The sequence below is a fragment of the Pleurodeles waltl genome, chromosome 7, assembly GCF_031143425.1.
Source record: "Pleurodeles waltl isolate 20211129_DDA chromosome 7, aPleWal1.hap1.20221129, whole genome shotgun sequence".
Classification (NCBI taxonomy): Eukaryota; Metazoa; Chordata; class Amphibia; order Caudata; family Salamandridae; genus Pleurodeles; species Pleurodeles waltl.
The window spans coordinates 1,454,257,662-1,454,277,965 of record NC_090446.1 but is presented as its reverse complement, the minus strand read 5'-3'; positions in this window follow the sequence as shown (position 1 = coordinate 1,454,277,965).

Below are 20,304 nucleotides of genomic sequence, written 5' to 3'. Positions count from 1 at the left end.
ATGTTTGGAAAAGGGAGAAACATTGCATAAATGTAGCAATTGTTTTCAAAAACTATCTTTTTGTTTTCTTAATTTTTCAATGATTGATGGAAGTAAAAATTAATTAAAAGAATGGTACCACAAGAAATACATCGCCATTCTTTGAATTTGTATGTTAAGTTTTAATTTTACAAGCACACACCTACTCAAACAGGATGAATGCCAATTCATAAACAAAAACACCAAAAATAAAACTGTCAGTCAAGGTGAGTGAATCTATTCTCGTAGAGGCAAAATTGTGTGAAGTCCAAAGCTTGTTTGAAGTACAACTGTCCATATAATGATAAATGTGTCCACACTGGAGAAAATTAGGTTCTGCGTCTCTTGGTAGTGGTGGTGGTGGTCTTGACATCCTCTCCTGGTTGTCTTGATGGACCGTCCCTCCTGTGGGGGGCCCGGGGCAGCCACACTTTCATTGACTGAGGTGGTTGCAGGTGTTTCTGCTTATGGCATGGCCTCCCTTTCTGTGGTTGAGGCAGGTGTAGTGGGCGTTGTAGGGCCACAGACAGGAGTAGATGTTGTTGGGAAAGCCCTGCACATATGGTGGTAACTGTCAAACAGCACCAAATCAAGGAGCTCAAATTAGAGTTCTAATTCTGCATTTTTTAAATGTGCTCCCTCTGCAACTATGTCATGTCCCAGAGCTCTGTAAATACCAGGCCCATCATATCTTGGGACTGATGTAGGGATCCCAAGATTTGGTCAATGGTGTTCTGGGTGACAGTGTACCAGTAGCCTCACTTTGCTGGGCCAGATTTCTTCTCACAACCACTACCCCCACTACCCTGTGCCTTTGAGCTAGTGTGTTCCATCCCACTGGTCCTGGCTGAAACGGAGGAGTTATAGGGGTTGGGAGCAGAATGCAGCACACATAGAAAGAGCAAAAAATGAGGAGAATTGAAAGCATTTCTCCTTGTTGCAACATGCTAACGCCACCCCTGGGGTGCTATTAAATTTTGGCGCTGCCTCAGGTATACGAAAACTCATAAATCTGGGGCAGCGTCAAAATGCAATGGGTGTTGCTCTGGCATGCCCACAGCAACACCCATTGCACGCCTCTCAAACGCAAAGTGCTGTGTGTGAAGGGGCCGTATTTTCAAGGTGGCGTTAAGCCACAAAAAGTGGCTTAACGCCACCTTGTAAATACTTTACAGGGCATTGCGCCACCGGAGTGTAACGAAAAGTGACACTCCGGTGGTGCTAGGGGCTCCTAAATATGCCCCTTAGTGCTTACTTCAAATTTGACTCTAGTTTTTCCCTTGCATTAGGGAGCATTTGGAGATGCACATGTGTGCCATTGAGAGGCACTCAGACCTGAAAGGTTTGTGTCAGCATTCTCAGCAAACCTTTATTTAATCTGCTTTTTAATCTCTATCGATGAAGGATAACATCCAGAAACACTTGTGTCTAGAGATAAAGAGCACTATCTGTACTAACTCTGATGAAAACCTACAGCCAATACTCAAGTAAGCATAAATATTTGACTGCATTTACCACAGTGCTAAGGGGTGAACTGTGCTGTGATGTGAGGCAGTATGTTCCCAACAGCCTTCTGAACTGGAGGTGGTGTTGCTGGTGTTGTACACGGGAGTGGGGAGCACAAGATTGGTGTGATGTTCCTTTGGACACAGGATGTGGAGGTATCCATTGGCAGAGGTGTTGTAACAGCTGGGGTGGGAGGTGTGGCCAAGTGAGAATAACTGCAGCTGTCTGCCCAGACAGACTGGATGGACCAGGCATCTCATCATCATCTGGACCTGCAGGAGCGGAGTCCTCACTATAGGTTTGATCCTGGTCTGGAGTGGGGAAATCCTCTTTTGCTGATGGGTGGCCATGTCATCTGGACGGAGGTTCTAGGAGAAATTGCACAAAAATCAAATTGTAAGAGTCTGTATTATGAATAAAATAATTTTAGACCTACCTATGAAGCAACCTGAAAGGGAATGGTTTTACAATGTTTTTGGCTAATTACAAAAAAAAGAAATTATACTCATGCAAACTTAAAAGAAATACTACACCTAACACAATGTCCTGGAAAGTAATAAATACTAAGGAAGGGTATATGTAATATGCCACACATTCAAATCAACTCAGTAGAGAGGGGAAATGCGAAGTAAACCATTCCAAGGCCTAGCATGCAAATAATCAGCATATAATACGATTTAGTACAATTTCTTGCATTAGTCATCATATCAACTTTGCAAGGTACATGTAATATCATTACAAGGTATATTCTGCATGCAACACGACTAGTCCTCTGAGCCTCCAGGTGATGCTTGAAGGCCAGAGAAGGCACTCTCCTCCGCAGATCGTTCCACCTCTTCCTAATTTCCTGCTGTGCGCAGTTTGTTATCTACAGGCCTGCACTCTGTCAACTATTCTGGTCCACATTTGCATTTTATGAGAATGGCTGTATTTTGTACTTGGGCTCCAAATATTTGTGGCTCTGCTATTATAATTTCATCCACCATGATTCACAATTCTCAGTGTGTAAAACAAGGATTTCTCCTCCCTGCCCTTATGAGGAAATTAAATTAAATGAAAATGGGAACCCACAAATTATATTTACAAAAAATGACAGAAAAACAAGGAACAGAGAATAAAACTTGACTTCTTGCTTTTGGAATCTGCTTCAAAATGGTGATGTGCAGTGGAATGGCAAAGGATCATGGTCTGGAAAGGAGTGTGTTTTATTGTGTGGTATGCAGGTGTTCACAATTAGGCAACAGTCATCAGGTGTGGTGCTAGCATCCATCAAGTGGGCACAGCCATTGGACCAAGGAAGTGTGGGGCAGGTAAGTGGACAATGTGAGAAACAATGTTTGGATGAGAAAAAAAAATAGAATTGCTGCAGGCGTGGCTCCAAGTCCTGAGGAGGAAATAAAGGATCTAAGACCCTTCCCTCTTTCAATCTCCCCTCATTTCTCTCCTCTTCTTGTACATTTTAATTTTGTATATATAGTTATTAGATGTAGTACAGAAAAAGTGTTAGGTGCAAGTAGTATATTTTTATTTTATTTTTTATGTAGATTAGTCATTTTGTGGTAGAGGAGATAATGTCAAGTGTCTATAAAAAAGCTAAAAAGACAAAAAATAATTATTTGTTCACATTTATGTGTTAAGATGGTATATATGTAGGACCTCGTATATGTAGGTCTTATGTTTATTTATATATTGTAAGTGGGGTCGGAGGCTGATGTTTAATATGTCTTGTGTCATAGTTAAATTAGAGTTAGATAGTTTTAGATAGAGGTAAATACATATTAGAGTATGTAGTATAGTGTTAGTATAAGATAGGTATTTTATAGTGTGTGAAAGTTTGCTTAAATAAATACATTTCTACTTAACATGGGCTGCTGATGTGTTTCTATAAGGAAGAACAATATACAGTTAATCATTGATGGAAAGGAATGTTATTTATAAGGATTTAAACATATATTTGAGATTAATGATATGCTTTCATGCAAATCTGTAGACAGATCACCACAGTATAATAACTCTTAAGTTCAGCAGTACATTACTCGATATATACTCATGGACTGTGGTCATTACTGTAAGTGAAATTTAGAGCCACAAATCAAATGTTGCACTAAAACATATCACGCAACCAAAAATTAGGTACTCTCTGTTGTGACTCCTCTACATCACGTTACCATTAGATAGGAAGGATGCTGAATGGCAAGAACAGATGACCCAGAACAACTGGTTGTCACCAATTGTAGACTGTAGTGGCTTCATAATAGGGTGGTATTATCATATACACATACCAATAGAATGACCTGGCCAGAACACGCTCACCAAAGTTCACAGGGAAGATGGTCCTTTTACTATAGGAAAGTGTATCTGTTCGTCTGCTGATGAATGCTCCCCCTCCTTTTGTTGTTGTTGTAGTGCAGTAGGAGGATGAAGAGTAAAGGTTGTTGTACCTACGCCACATACATCTGATGATGAAGATGTACAACCCATTTTTCCTATTACATTAATAAATGCCTGTAAGGCTGCATGATAATCCTGGAAAGGGCTTACTGGTTTTGCAACACAGCAAGGACATTTTTGTTGAGAGCACTACTTACTAATATGTAGGAGTCCATTTGGGCTTTCAATTGTTTCCCAAAGGCCTCCACTCCTTGTTCCAAGGACTGGATTAAGGTATTAATGGCTTCTATCTGCCCTTTGTACATCAGTGGTGTGAAATGTATAATGATTTTGGTCTTTGTCAACCATCATCAGACCAGCAATGTCTGCTAGGGAGGCATCTATTCCATGGAGTCTAGAATGGGTGTCTCTTACGCCTTCCAACCGCTTAATGGGGCTGAGACAGCACTGGACTCCTTCAACTGTGCCCAATGTTATTTTTTTAAATCTTTAAGTCCCTAGTAAGGTAGTTCTATAGGTACCCAGGACCTGTTAATTACATGCACCTAGTGTCCATCTAGCACTCATTGTGGCACATACTTATGTAAGACTTTACACATGATTGTGGTCTGCTAGTGGAGCGAGTGTGTGCATATTTACACAGCCATTTGGGCCTGGCATGATAAATGTCTTTGCAGGCCCAGACGTCACTTTGTACTACATATAAGTTACCACTGAGGTAGACCCAAGACATGCTGGAAGGAAGGGTGCAGTGTATTTAAAAAAATCCACATGTACCTTGAAATTTGATATATCCTGGTAGGGATAAAATGATAAACGCAGATTGGCAACATTGTGAGCTCTACATCTTCCAAACGATGACATCAATTATAAGTGGGCATAATCCAATGGGATCGAGTCCGAAAGTAGAATTTGTTGTGTAAGGAATTGCATGATAGAATGCTATGCGACTGAAAAGATGGTTTGGAGTGCAAAAGTAAATAACACTTTTTTTAAATGGAACATTATGTTGTCCTGACCATTTGATGACTGTTACCTGTATCTTGTGTCACATGACCAGGTGTAGCTTTGTGTTTGTCTTAGTTCTAGTTCTCAGACAGAGAGTCAAAGGGCCATAGATGTTGGCATGATGGGCCATCTCAGACTTCATAAGGGGGAGCAAGTGCCCATTACATAAACTCTGCCTGAGCTGAGTGAGAAGAGTGTTTTGTTGCCCCAGACAAGCTGGGGCCAGGACGGGCATACACAATTACCTCAACGCCTCTGGGGGAGGTAGTGCACACTTAAGTACCTTATCCTATTATAAATTGGGCACTGGGTACATCATATAGGTACTTCAGACCCAACTGTTTATGCAAACTCTGGACCTGTGGAAGACTCAGAAACCCTGCTGTGGTGCTCTGCAGGAAAGACTGTTACCACGTTGACCTGCTGCCAGATTGAAAGTAGTGGACATGGGTCTTCAACCCTGAACCAAGTGTCCTCAAAGGGTAGTTGACTTGCCTCTTGATCAGGGTCTCAGGGGCAGAACAGCCTCCAAAACGTATTTCTCGAAGCCCCTGGCCTGTGTATACTGTGAGTCCTAACCCTGCAAACCCTGAAGTGTTGCCACCTCAATCCTGGACCTTGGAAAGTGGCCCTGCAGGTGCTCTGTCGGGCCATATATGGTCTTGTGCAGCAGAAAATACTCAGCTCAACACATCTCTTTACATCCACATCTGAAACACAGCAGAGCAACATACCCAACACAGGGACTCATTACTCTCCGCAAAACAGGATTTAACTTGATAGTTACTATTGTGCAGGGCTCAATTTTTGTTCTTTTCCCGTATTTGGCCCCCACTCCATTCCAGTTGTCCTATATTTGTGAATTAGTCAAAATCCAACAAAACAAGACAGCCACAGTTGCCACTATTTTCCAAAGACACTTGCATACCTCCGGTTCTCAAGATTGTTTACTTACAGCATCTGCACTCAAGTAATTGTTTGACTCAACTCAATTTATCTAAATCGGTGTATTACTGTTGTTGTGTTTTAATTTAATTGCATAAATACTTTACACATTTCCTCTAATTCAAGCCTGATTACTTTCTGGCAAGATACCAGAGTGTTTCGCACAGGCCTATTACTCATATAACAAAACGTACTTGTGTGAATTTTTTATACATGTGCTGCTATGTTTTTCATATGCGTTAATAGTAAATGTTGACAACTTTTGACAAACAGTCTGTTCAGTCTTACCATGAATGTCTTATTGGTCCTCTATGTCAGCATTGTCCAGCAAGCAACTCCATTGGAATGACGGATGCCACTTGCTCCTCCACTGGATTCAACTACTCCTGAGCATCCGGCCTTTCTCTGGTCCTCATTGCAGCCTTAAGGTTCCTGGCCAGTTTTTCTTTGGTCCTGCATTTGTGGTCATGCCAATGCTTTTGATAATCCGCAACAGCCCTTCTTTTTGTTGACACACAGTTGATCTTGTGAACTATTGTCTGCCATAAAACATCCTTTCCCGTTAATAGTAATTTTGAAGTGACAAAAAATAACTGCTCATTTTTGGTAACCTCACTTAGGAGTATTTCACTCTCTTGCTCAGTGATGTTGGACTTCCTCTTCCTTTTGCCAACTGCTTCAAATACATATTGTGAACTTGTGGTCTTCTGGCTTCATGTTGCTCCCTCCATGGTGCAAAACGTAGAGAAGTGCTACAGAGATTGCCTTGAGTTTTTTCTACCTTTCCATGCTACATTGCACTCCTGTGTTACATAAAGCTGACTTGCTGCATGTGAAAGTGTCTTACGGCATGCAATTCAACTTTATGTCACATGGTGTGAAGTTATGTTGTGGCCCATTGTGCCAAAACACCAACTATACATCCAACTGCATGACATATCTCTGGGCCCTGTGCCTTGGTGCACCATATGGTAAATATGAGGCATCCAGGATGCAGGTTCCTACCCCAACACGTTCTCACTCAATGTTGCACAATACCGCATTGAGTTAGGAATGATAAACGTGGTCCTTGGTGCTCTGTATAGCTCCTTGGTTCTGATGAACCCTTCGAGGGCTTGACAAAACCTGGGAAGTTTTACTCATTGGCCAAATCAATTGAAGGAAAATTGCCACACAAGCCAGGGGAACAAACAAGTGACTAAGAAGGATTGCAAGCCAGCAAAAATGGTGGGGTGGGCTCTGTGAAAGAAGGGGATCAATAAAAAAAAAAGTGGTTTGGTGACGAAAACTGTAAAATAGGAATATTAGCATGACTTAAAACAGAATCACTGGATTCAAGCTAGCCTGGCTGATAAATGGTGATACCCGGAAACTGGTCACAGGATGCTTGTTTCCGGTCCAGGGAGGACCTGGCCTGCCAGTTCGGGCTGGGCTGTTCCCATGGGGAACAGGGTCAAGACTGATTTGCATATGGCTGGGTCCAACCTGGGGTGGAATGGAGAGCAAAAGAACAATAGATTAAACCCAGATCTGTGACTGGGGCTGAGTGTTTGAAAAGTTCCAACACTCCATTCATCATCCTTTTGTGTTGCTAAAGTCGCCCTAAGTGGGCATGGTATGCCTAGACGTGGGTCCCTTGCTCACTGTTCCACTTGATTCAAGCTAGCCTGGCTGATGAAGGGTGATATCTTGAAACTGGTCCCAGGATGATTTTTTCCAGTCCAGGGAGGACCTGGCCTGGCAGTTAGGGCTGGACAGTTCCAATGGAGAACAGGGTGAAGACTGGTTTGCATATGATTTTGTCCAAACTGGGGTAGCATGGTGAGCAAAAGAATGATGGATTAAAACCAGATCTGAGGGTGTGCTTAAAAAGTTTCAACACTCTGTCCATCACCCTTTTGTGTTGCTAAAGTCGCCCTAAGTGGGAGGGTAGGCCAAGAAGTGGTCCCTTGCTCACTATGCCACTGGATTCAAGCTAGCCTGCCTGATGAAGAGTGATACCCTGAAACCGGTCCCATGATGCTTGTTTCCGGCCCAGGGAGGACCTGGCCTGGCATTTTTGGCTAGACTGTTCACATGGGGAACAGGGTCAAGACTGATTTGCATATGGCTGTGTCCAAACTGGGGTTGCATGGTGAGCAAAAGAACAATGGATTAATCCCAGATCTGTGACTAGGGGTGAGTGTTGAAAAGTTTCAACACTCCATCCATCATCCTTCTGTGTTGCTAAAGTCACCCTAAGTAGGAAGCGCGTGCCCAGACGTGGGGTCCTTGCTCACTGTGCTACTTGATTCAAGCTAGCCTGGCTGATAAAGGGTGATACCCTAAACCAATCCCAGGATGCTTGTTTCCGGTCCAGGGAGGACCTAGCTTGTCAGTTTGGGCTAGACTGTTCACATGGGGAACAGGGTCAAGGTTGATTTGTATATGGCTGGGTCCAAACTGGAATGACATGGTGAGCAAATGAACAATGGATTAAACCCAGAACTGTGACTGGGGGTGAGTGTTAGAAAAGTTTCAGCATTCCATCCATCATCCTTTAGTGTTGTTAAAACAGAATCAATCACTAATAAAATGGCAACATCTGAAGCTAACACAATCTCAAACAACCAGCACAAGTTACACACAGCAAAAAAGCCAGAAAGGCAGAAAAAAACAAGTCAACACTTGTCTTAGCTTGCATAGTGGCAAAGAAGAGTTTAAAGAAGGAAGGTAGGACACTATTATTGGGACTCCTAACATGTGGCTGGCCTACGTCTTCCAAGAAACACGTAACTCCATTGTGCTATTAGGTCCCATGCTCACCCATCAACTGTATTTAATTTTGTTTGATTTGTTTTCTGCTTGCATTCCGTTTTCATTGTTTCATTGTCCTGGTCTAAGCACAAAACAATGAACTGCTTATCCCTTTGCAAGCTATTGACCCATCAAGGTGCATGAGCGAGGAATTAAAGAACGTGAAGCACAGTCTATTGATGGAAGGTGCGCACATAGTGCCTTACTAAGTTTTTAATATATAGGTTGAAATAAAGTAATGGTGTATTGACCGTCAAAAACATATACATGTGACATTCTTTACGGTTTTACACCTTCATTGAGGTAAAAACGAAAAAATGTATGCACTGACACTCATGAGGGTATGCTTCATCATCAGGCCGTTCTCCACAGTGGCAGTGCAATACACAGCTGGCTCCTCAGGAGGGGGCTTTATGATGAAGATCTTTCTTACCATTCTCCCAATGGGAAATGTCTGAAAAGGTGAAGAGAGAATAGTGGAAAACTATGACTTTTTTCACTGCCTTTCTCAGTCGCAAGTTTAAGAACTGGCTCAGACCAATAGAACATAAACTATTCTATTGACGACATGCTTCACACCTCTGTTTCGAAAAGGGTCCCCCCAAGTGCATTGCCATGGCCATCTTATTCAATGTTAAAAAAAGCTAGAAATTCACTGAGCAAAAACAAAGGCTACAGGGTTGTTATAGTTAGAATTTTTTTTAAAAACCTTAGAAATTCACCAAAAAAAAGGTTACAGGGACTTATAGTAGGTTCAGATTTTACACGCACATAACCATAGAAATTCAGCTGTTACAGTTAGATATAGTTTAAGTAACTTTAACTCGCTTCCTTGCCATATACTGCTAATTACTTCAGATATTACATCACTCATGACATCATTGTAAAGATGAAGACACACGTAATCTTGTATTTCTTAAGTTTATTTTCTCAAGCTGGTCTACACATCCTTTCTCAACCGTCTCCGACATCAGAATCCTCAACCTCCTACCCCCAGGTTCCATCTCCCCACATTCTACATTCCACCCCTCAACCTTCCACTATACTTAAACATACAACACACTTTCCCTCTTTAAACAAAACTAACAAAAGAAATATAAACATTAAAATACATATAACAACAGAATACAGAAAATGTATTGTAAATCAAAACATAAAGTAAACACCATACTTTTTCCTAAACAAAGTCTTTGAGCTTTGCAGGCTGTCGTCTCGTCCTGACATTGGACTTTACACGTGACGCAACAGAATTATAATTCACAGGATGATAATTCACAACAGAATGATCATCCACAGTAACATTAACATTACTGTCACCCAACTCCATATTAGCCTCTCCTTCACAAGAACCATTCTCCATGACTTCCTGTTCTTCACAACTTGCCCCTTCTTTTATACAAACACCAGATTGCATCCCACTTCCAAACATCACTAACGGATCAGTTCCACAATTTCCGTCATGATACTCAAAATTACCAGCACATTTTGCCAATCTGCTCACATTCCACACTTTACCATCCTGTGTAACAACACTTTTTTTGAACACTTTTACAACCTTCAAAGCCTTGCCAAACTTAGATGCACCTTTCCTCACAAAACCTGGCTCACGCACCTTTACCCAATCGCCAACCGAAAAACTAGGTTCCCTCACCTTCCACTTGTCATCATATCTCTTCTTAAACTCCTCTTGTTTCCCCCTCACCCTTTCTCTAACTTCCTCCACTGAGATATCCTCCCAGTCCTTACTCAGTTTCTTCCTAAACCACCACGGACACAATTTAGACACAGGGGGGGTTATTCTAACTTTGGAGGAGGTGTTAATCCGTCCCAAAAGTGACAGAAAAGTGACGGATTTACCACCAGCCGTATTACGAGTCCATTATATCCTATGGAACTCGTAATACGGCTGGTGGTATATCCGTCACTTTACCGTCACTTTTGGGACGGATTAACACTCCTCCAAAGTTAGAATAACCCCCAGGATGTCTTCCTTTCAGTAATTTGAATGGACTCACTTCCGTGGTACTTTGCGGGGTAATGCGATAATACCACAACTTCTCCCTTAATTTCTCTTTCCACATTCCCCCGAATCCTCTTGCCCAGGAAATACTATCCTTAAGAACTCGATTGAATCTCTCTACTTGACCATTCCCTTGAGGATCATACAGAGGTGTAGTAACATGTTTGATATTACTATATTTAAAAAAACTTTGCATTTCACCAGAAGTCAGTTGGACGCCATTATCCGAAATCAACACCTCCGGATATCCTTCCCTAGCAAATACCTCCTTGAAAAACTCAATAATAGCTGCAGATGTCGCCTGAGCAACCAATTTCACCTCTGGCCATTTGGAAAAATAGTCGATTAACACTGAAGCATAACGTGTATCTGTTGGAAGAGAAAAAAATGGGCCAGAAACATCAAAACCTAACTTCTGCCACGGACAATTCGGCCAGGGAATAGGTTCAAGGGGAGCAGGTACTGTTCTCAGCATTTTTTCCGCATTTACACACACACAACACTCCCTCACAACCCGATCTGCCATTTTGTCTAAACCAGGCCACCAAAAACAAGTGCGTATCAATCTTTTCATAGAAGACATTCCAGGATGATACGATGTGCCAGTTTCAAAATCACATCTCGCATACCCTTGGGTGGAATGCACTTCCCATTCTTAAACAACAACCCACTCTCTATATGCAATTCATCCCTAACTTTACCATATGGTTCTAACTCAGCAGCTATATAATTCCTTCCTGGCCAACCGTCCCTCACATATCTCTTAACCTCTTGGAAAACTAAATCCTCCTCATCACACTTCATCCACTCATCTTCATGTATACTACCAAACTCGGCAGACATATATCCAGACACAGAAGATACTACATCCCTTTCCACAATACTCGCACCTTTCCCTTCATCCTGTGGAAGACGGGACAGACAATCCGCTACAGCATTACTTCTACCCGGCACATACTCCATTTTAAAACAATACTCTTGCAACCTGGAAACAAGTCTGGCAATACGGGCAGTGGCATTCCAACCTCCACCAGGAGATAAAATACCTACTAAAGGCTTATGATCTGTCTGCAGAATGAAATTGGACCCCCAAATATAGTCCCGAAAGTGCTCCACAGCCCAAATGCATGCTAGCAATTCCTTCTCAATTACTGCATACCTTCTTTCTGCATCCGTCAATGTGCGAGAAGCAAACGTAACATTCCATTTGTCTCTCCCACATCTCTGAGATAAAACCCCACCAATACCATACATGCTTGCATCAACAGTAACTATGCATTGTGCCCCCACACAAAAAGGTCTCAAAGTAGGCGCTTGTATTATCTCTTTCTTAATCCTCTCAAATGCATTACTCTGTTTTTCTTTCCATACATATTGGACTCCTTTTCGCGTAAGCTCCCTCAAAGGCTCCATTTTTGTAGCAAAATTCTCAATAAATTTGCTATAATACTCACACAAGCCAGTGAATGATAATAATTTTTCACGATCATCAGGAGCAGGAGCATTTACTATTGCTTCCACTAGGGATCGTTTTGGTACAACACCTTCTCCCGAAATTGTATGACCTAGGTACTCAACAGATTTCAAGCAGAATTTGCATTTCTTCTCCCTTAAAGTCAAACCATTCACACTCAACACTTTACAAACATTTTCTACATGCAGTTTGTGTTCAACTTCATCTTTTGAGAAAATTAAAACATCATCCTGAAAACACTTCACATATTTGTCCATGTCTTTAAACAAATGAAACATCGCTCTCTGGAAGACTGACGCTGCTGACGCCAATCCAAACGGCATCCTCTTAAATTGGTATAACCCTTGCGGAGTGATAAACGCCGTGAGATGTCTAGAATCTTCCGTTAATTCAATTTGGTGATACGCTGATCTCAAATCCAATGTGGAAAAAATATTCGCCCCCTCCAACATACTAATGACCTCATTTATCTTGGGTAAAGGATGGCAATTCACAATGATGTTAACATTTACAGCTCTTAGATCCACACACAGTCTCAAAGAATTGTCAGATTTTCGTGCTAAAACGATCGGAGAAACCCACTCAGAGGATTCAATCTCTTCTATCACACCCTCATTCACCATCTCTGACAAGATATTCTTTAATTCTTCTCTGACACTAATGGGAACATTCCTAAGTTTCTGAATTACAGGTTTGGCATTAGCCTTGACTTTAATTCTGTGGCTGTAGTTGATCAATTTTCCCAATTTACTAGTGAAAACTTGTGGAAACTTAGAAGTAATCCACTCTGTTGCCTCCCTGGACTCTATCACTAATACAGGTTCACTACACAGGGGATTCAAAATTACACCCAATTTTCCTTGGTCCCTCCATCCTAGGACATTAACCCCCTTAACTGCAACATACAATTTAATATTAGCACGTCTCTCTTTAAAAGTGATTCCAGTTTCAACAAAACCAGTCACATCAATAGTCCTCCCTTCAAAACTTTCAGCAATAATATCTGGTTCCTTCAAATCGGTCAAATCCCAAATTCCCTCAAAAACTTGCTTAAAATAATCTTGTGTAACAATTGTCCAAGGTGACCCCGAGTCTGCCATTAACTCCAGCCTCCTCCCAGCGATTTGTACCTCACATCTAGGTCGTTTTATCTGTTCGCACTGTATTTCATCCCCATGCTTGAGTGACAACACCATGCCCTTTTGCTCATTATCGCCCTTCAGCCAATCATGACCATCTTTACCACTATTAACACACGCCATCTTCCCTTTGGCTACATAGTTACTTTTCTTGAAATCTTTACATACCCGAGCAAAATGTCCCAACCTTCCACATTTCATACATTCTTTTCCAACTGCCGGACACTGGGGCGACGATGCAAGATGTTTCACACTACCACAACGGAAACAGGATAGTTTCTCCACCCTATCTTGTCTCACCCATTTCTTACCCACACCAGTATTCTTGAAATCAGGATTACCACTCGAACTACTACCCATCATCGCACCCACCACCTCAGATTCTATATTATTAACTTTATCGACATCCTGTACAGTTCTCATCCACTTCTCAGATTGCTCTAGAGCTTTCGCAGTACAGATTACATCTTGCAATTTAGGATCCCCCATAACCCACAAATGTTCTTGGATCTTCCTGCTTTTCACATGCACTATAATTTGATCCCGAATCATCTCATCAGTCATATCACCAAAATTGCAATGTATAGATAATCCTCGTAGTGCTGTTAAAAACTCATCAAATGTCTCATCAGAATGCTGTGCCCTGGTATAAAACTTGAATCTATTTAATGCCAGACTTGCAGTAGGTTTAAATCTCTTCTCCAATCTCATTAGTGCTTCCTTGAAAACGTCCACTTCTCCCTCCGTATGATCTGGTAACAGTACTGGTGGTAAAGTTCTGAAAACCATTTGCCCCTCAGAGCCTAAACAATGTAATAAAATATTTTTCTTCCTATCTTGTGACATTTCGTCATCATCAATAGCTTTCATATAAGTCAAAAACTCTTCCTTCCACCTAGTCCAATGCAATGGTGGTTCTCCCTTGTTCTGTAAAAACTTTGCAGGAGGTTCAAACTGCATCTTTTCTCCCTTTTCCTTTTAATAATATTATTTATATATAAAAAGAGAGGAGAAAAAAAATAAATAAATAAATAAAAAGAAATTTATGTAAGTGACTTTAGTTGTTCATAAAGTTAATGAATATTTGTCACCAAGATGTTCCTTTTCCACATTGTTCCTTTAAAGTCCTTCTTTAGAGACAATAATTGAAGAGACCATCCGATAGTCCTCTGTTTATGTCTAGAAGACAAAATCCCGGCTCCGCCCAGAACAATATGCAGAGAACAGCACAGACGGCAGGAACAGCAAGAAACAGGTGTACTCCAACACAGGGCTGCGCAAACAAGTAAGGTATATTGCTAATGTAATCCTCAACACAGCAGTCTTCCACTGAAATTCAATCCGGTACGATGCGAAGATTCGCTACTGCGCGTAGAGCACAGTATGTACAACACGCTCTAGGATCCAGAAAAGGCTGTCGCGCGACGTGTTGTTTAAATTAGGCCGCGCGACCAAACCCACAACGGCAGTTCAAACGGGCAGGCAAAGGCAGCGAAGAAAGAGGAACAGAAAGCACAAAAATAAAATAAACACTGAAAGCCCACCTTCACTGCCGTGCCTCCATATCACGCATCCGTTCAATTCATGAGTTTCCTTCTGTTGAAATTGCGTGAAGTACTACTCTTTCACCTCCTCCGTAGTGTGCGCCTGGAGCACATCCTGTCAAACCATTAAAAGTCCACTACTTCTTTCATTGAATCTTCCTTTTCCTCGTCGCCAAAATGTAAAGATGAAGACACACTTAATCTTGTATTTCTTAAGTTTATTTTCTCAAGCTGGTCTACACATCCTTTCTCAACCGTCTCCGACATCAGAATCCTCAACCTCCTACCCCCAGGTTCCATCTCCCCACATTCTACATTCCACCCCTCAACCTTCCACTATACTTAAACATACAACAATCTTCTATTACATCATGGAAAATATTACTGTAATATTTGCAGCAAAATTATTGATGAGAAAACTGTGCATGGCGAGGACGCACCATGGTCAATGAATCAAGAGGGAAAGCAAGGGGAAAGTGTCCAATGGCACATGGTGTCTGGTGGGCAATCAGGACAGCATGTCAGTCAGTTCTTCAGTGTTCTGAAGCAGTAGGTAAACAACTGCTATCCTACAGACAGGGAAAGTAGACTACAATACTAGGCACACTGTCTTGCGCCCTGGGTCTTCCGAGCTTTCTTCAGATATCCACAAAGTTGTGGAAGTTTCACACAGCTGCAACATCAGTTAAATAACAAATTACCACACAAGGCAGTGCCAGAAAATAAGTAAATTAGAAAGAGTCTGCTATGGTTGCAGCCTCAGTCAGTTCTGTATAGAGAAGGGAAGATGAAGGCAAAATGTTTTTTTCTTGTAAGGATGTAATATCTGTGGGACTTGATGCAAGTAGTGTCTGGCTGAGATATAGCCATGAGGCAGCAAACCATCAACAATGGATTTTGGGCTTGTTGAAAAATGTTAACTATATCTGTGCACATATCCTGTTTCTTAATTAGCGTTTCTCCAAATCTACTAAATGACTGACCTTAGCTGAAATTAATTCTCTTTTTGCATTAACACAGCAAACAATACAGTGCTGCACTTTGGGGGATATGCTGCAATCAGTGTTTCAAAGAGAACCACTTCATGTTGGATCCTGAATGTATGCAATAATCAATGGTGATGGCTTTCTCTTTACCTATTACAGCCCTGTACAGATTTTTGTTTTGTGTAAAATGCTATATTCATAAATTTTTTTCTGAATGGACTTTCCTGACATGTTCATCATCTTGGAAGGAGATTATCTTTGGTTATAATTCCACAATCGAAGTAACACTGTCCTCAAGGCATGGTTTTGGAATTTCTACCATATGGCAATTATGAACATCTTGGATATTCAAATTGTGCAGATGTGCTTACACATATACAATGACCGTGCTTGATGAGATTCAGTCCAAAATCTTTAAATCAAGTTTTTTTTTTAAGGATGGCACATTTTCATCAGAATTACTTTTGTGTACGACTAAGATCTCCATGAGCACTCTTCTTTGTACAGATGCTGTGAATCAATATTACAGTCATATGTGGCCCTGGAGAGTGAATGACCATCTTTTTTCTCTGGATTATGGTTCTCCTTGCCTAAATCTCAATCCTAAACAAAACATTTATTTCCAAACAAAGGAGGCAAATGCTGATTTACCATTTCTCGCTGTGATAGAATACAATACCAGTCCTTTTGTGTATTGGGTCCCTTTGGTAAGCTGAGCTACATTAAAGACAAAAAAAAAAAAAAATCTTGGATGAAAGGTAGAAGTAGTTTGACAATGTCTCTCAGTCAACTTTGTAGAAGAGAGCTGTGAACTGCAGCACCTTTTTGTCATGTCCTAATTGGTATTTCCTATAGCCTCAGGGCTATGACCTCCGAACGCTGGACGTAAAACCTTTGCATGCCTTATACGTTCTCAAATGATTATGCTCATGTTCGATTTAAGCATATATGTTTAGGCACACCCTCTATATATATGCAATGTACACGTATGTTAGTGAGGCCGAATATTGTCATCTTTACTATGTGCTATCTGAAATACATATAAGTCCTATACATCAAAGTTGTCTCGCCACTCTTCTGATACTTATACACCATGATCATATGAATTCCTTCCTGTTATTTTTGGACCTCTGAGCTGCCTTCATTAGAGTTGACCATCCGGCCTTCATAAATACCTCAAGTCGCGAAAGGGGTCCCCCAGCAATGTCCTTCCCTGATTCTCCTCCTACCTTCCCAAACAACACCAGTCTGTTTACATGGCTTCCTTCAGGTCATAAATGATCTCACACAACACATGTGGAATCCTCCAGGGTTACATACTGTCTACTCTCATCTTCAACCTTTAAATGGAGCTGCTTAGTACAGAAAAAGTGTTAGGTGCAAGTAGTATTCTTTTATTTTATTTTTTATGAAGAGTAGTCATTTTGTGGTAGAGGAGATAATGTCAAGTGTCTATAAAAAAGCTAAAAAGACAAAAAAATAATTATTTGTTCACATTTATGTATTAAGATGGTATATATGTAGGACCTAGTATATGTAGGTCTTATGTTTATTTATATATTGTAAGTGGGGTCGGAGGCTGATGTTTAATATGTCTTGTGTCATAGTTAAATTAGAGTTAGATAGTTTTAGATAGAGGTAAATACAAATTAGAGTATGTAGTATAGTGTTAGTATTAGATAGGTATTTTATAGTGTGTGAAAGTTTGCTTAAATAAATACATTTCTACTTAACATGGGCTGTTGATGTGTTTCTATAAGGAAGAACAATATACAGTTAATCATTGATGGAAATGAATGTTATTTATAAGGATTTACACATATATTTGAGATTAATGATATGCTTTCATGCAAATCTGTAGACAGATCACCACAGTATAATAACTCTTAAGTTCAGCAGTACATTACTCGATATATACTCATGGACTGTGGTCATTACTGTAAGTGAAATTTAGAGCCACAAATCAAATGTTGCACTAAAACATATCACGCAACAAAAAATGAGATACTCTCTGTTGTGACTCCTCTACATCACGTTACCATTAGCTAGGAAGGATGCTGAATGACAAGAACAGATGACCCAGAACAACTGGTTGTCACCAATTGTAGACTGTAGTGGCTTCATAATAGGGTGGTATTATCATATACACATACCAATAGAATGACCTGGCCCGAACACGCTCACCAAAGTTCACAGGGAAGATGGTCCTTTTACTATAGAAAAAGTGTATCTGTTCGTCTGCTGATGAATGCTCCCCCTCCTTTTGTTGTTGTTGTAGTGCAGTAGGAGGATGAAGAGTAAAGGTTGTTGTACCTACGCCACATACATCTGATGATGAAGATGTACAACCCATTTTTCCTATTACATTAATAAATGCCCATAAGGCTGCATGATAATCCTGCAAAGGGCTTCCTGGTTTTGCAACACAGCAAGGACATTTTTGTTGAGGGCACTACTCACTAATATGTAGGAGTCCATTTGGGCTTTCAATTGTTTCCCCAAGGCCTCCACTCCTTGTTCCAAGGACTGGATTAAGGTATTAATGGCTTCTATCTGCCCTTTGTACATCAGTGGTGTGAAATGTGTAATGATTTTGGTCTTTGTCAACCATCATCAGACCAGCAATGTCTGCTAGGGAGGCATCTATTCCATGGAGTCTAGAATGGGTGTCTCTTATGCCTTCCAACCGCTTAATGGGGCTGAGACAGCACTGGACACCTTCAACTGTGCCCAATGTTATTTTTTTAAATCTTTAAGTCCCTAGTAAGGTAGTTCTATATGTACCCAGGACCTGTTAATTACATGCACCTAACGTCCATCTAGCACTCATTGTGGCACATACTTATGTAAGACTTTACATATGATTGTGGTCTGCTAGTGCAGCGAGTGTGTGCATATTTACAAAGCCATTTGGGCCTGGCATGATAAATGTCTTTGCAGGCCCAGACGTCACTTTGTACTACATATAAGTTACCACTGAGGTAGACCCAAGACATGCTGGGAGGAAGGGTGCAGTGTATTTAAAAAAATCCACATGTACCTTGAAATTTGATATGTCCTGGTAGGGATAAAATGATAAACGCAGATTGGCAACATTGTGAGCAATACATCTTCCAAACGATGACATTGGCTTACCTTTTGACAAATCATAAGTGGGCATAATCCAATGGGATCAAGTCCGAAAGTAGAATTTGTTGTGTAAGGAATTGCATGATAGAATGCTATGCGACTGAAAAGATGGTTTGGAGTGCAAAAGTAAATAACACTTTTTTAAAATGCAACATTATGTTGTCCTGACCATTTGATGACTGTTACCTGTATCTTGTGTCACATGGCCAGGTGTAGCTTTGTGTTTGTCTTAGTTCTAGTTCTCAGACAGAGAGTCAAAGGGCCATAGATGTTGGCATGATGGGCCATCTCAGACTTCATAAGGGGGAGCAAGTGCCCATTACATAAACTCTGCCTGAGCTGAGTGAGAAGAGTGTTTTGTTGCCCCAGACAAGCTGGGGCCAGGACGGGCATACACAATTACCTCAACGCCTCTGGGGGAGGTAGTGCACTCTTAAGTACATTATCCTAATATAAATTGGGCACTAGGTACATTATATAGGTACTTCAGACCCAACTGTTTATGCAAACTCTGGACCTGTGGAAGACTCAGAAACCCTGCTGTGGTGCTCTGCAGGAAAGACTGTTACCACGTTGACCTGCTGCCAGATTGAAAGTAGTGGACATGGGTCTTCTACCCTGAACCAACAGTGTCCTCAAAGGGTAGTTGACTTGCCTCTTGATCAGGGTCTCAGGGGCAGAACAGCCTCCAAAACATATTTCTCGAAGCCCCTGGCCTGTGATTACTGTGAGTCCTAACCCTGCAAACCCTGAGGTGTTGCTATCTCAATCCTGGACCTTGGAAAGTGGCCCTGCAGGTGCTCTGTCGGGCCATTTATGGTCTTGTGCAGCAGAAACTACTCAGCTCAACACATCTTTTTACATCCACATCTGAAACACAGCAGAGCAACATACCCAACACAGGGACTCATTACTCTCCGCAAAACAGGATTTAACTTGATAGTTACTATTGTGCAGGGCTGAATTTGTTCTTTTCCCGTATTTGGCCCCCACTCCATTCCAGTTGTCCCATATTTGTGAATTAGTCAAAATCCAACAAAACAAGACAGCCACAGTTGCCACTATTTTCCAAAGACACGTGTATACCTCCGGTTCTCAAGATTGTTTATTTACAGCATCTGCACTCAAGTAATTGTTTGACTCAACTCAATTTATCTAAATTGGTGTATTACTGTTGTTGTGTTTTAATTTAATTGCATACATACTTTACACATTTCCTCTAATTCAAGCCTGATTCCTTTCTGGCAAGACACCAGAGTGTTTCGCACAGGCCTATTACTCATATAACAAGACTTGTGTGAATTTTTCATACATGTGCCGCTATGTTTTTCATATGCGTTAATAGTAA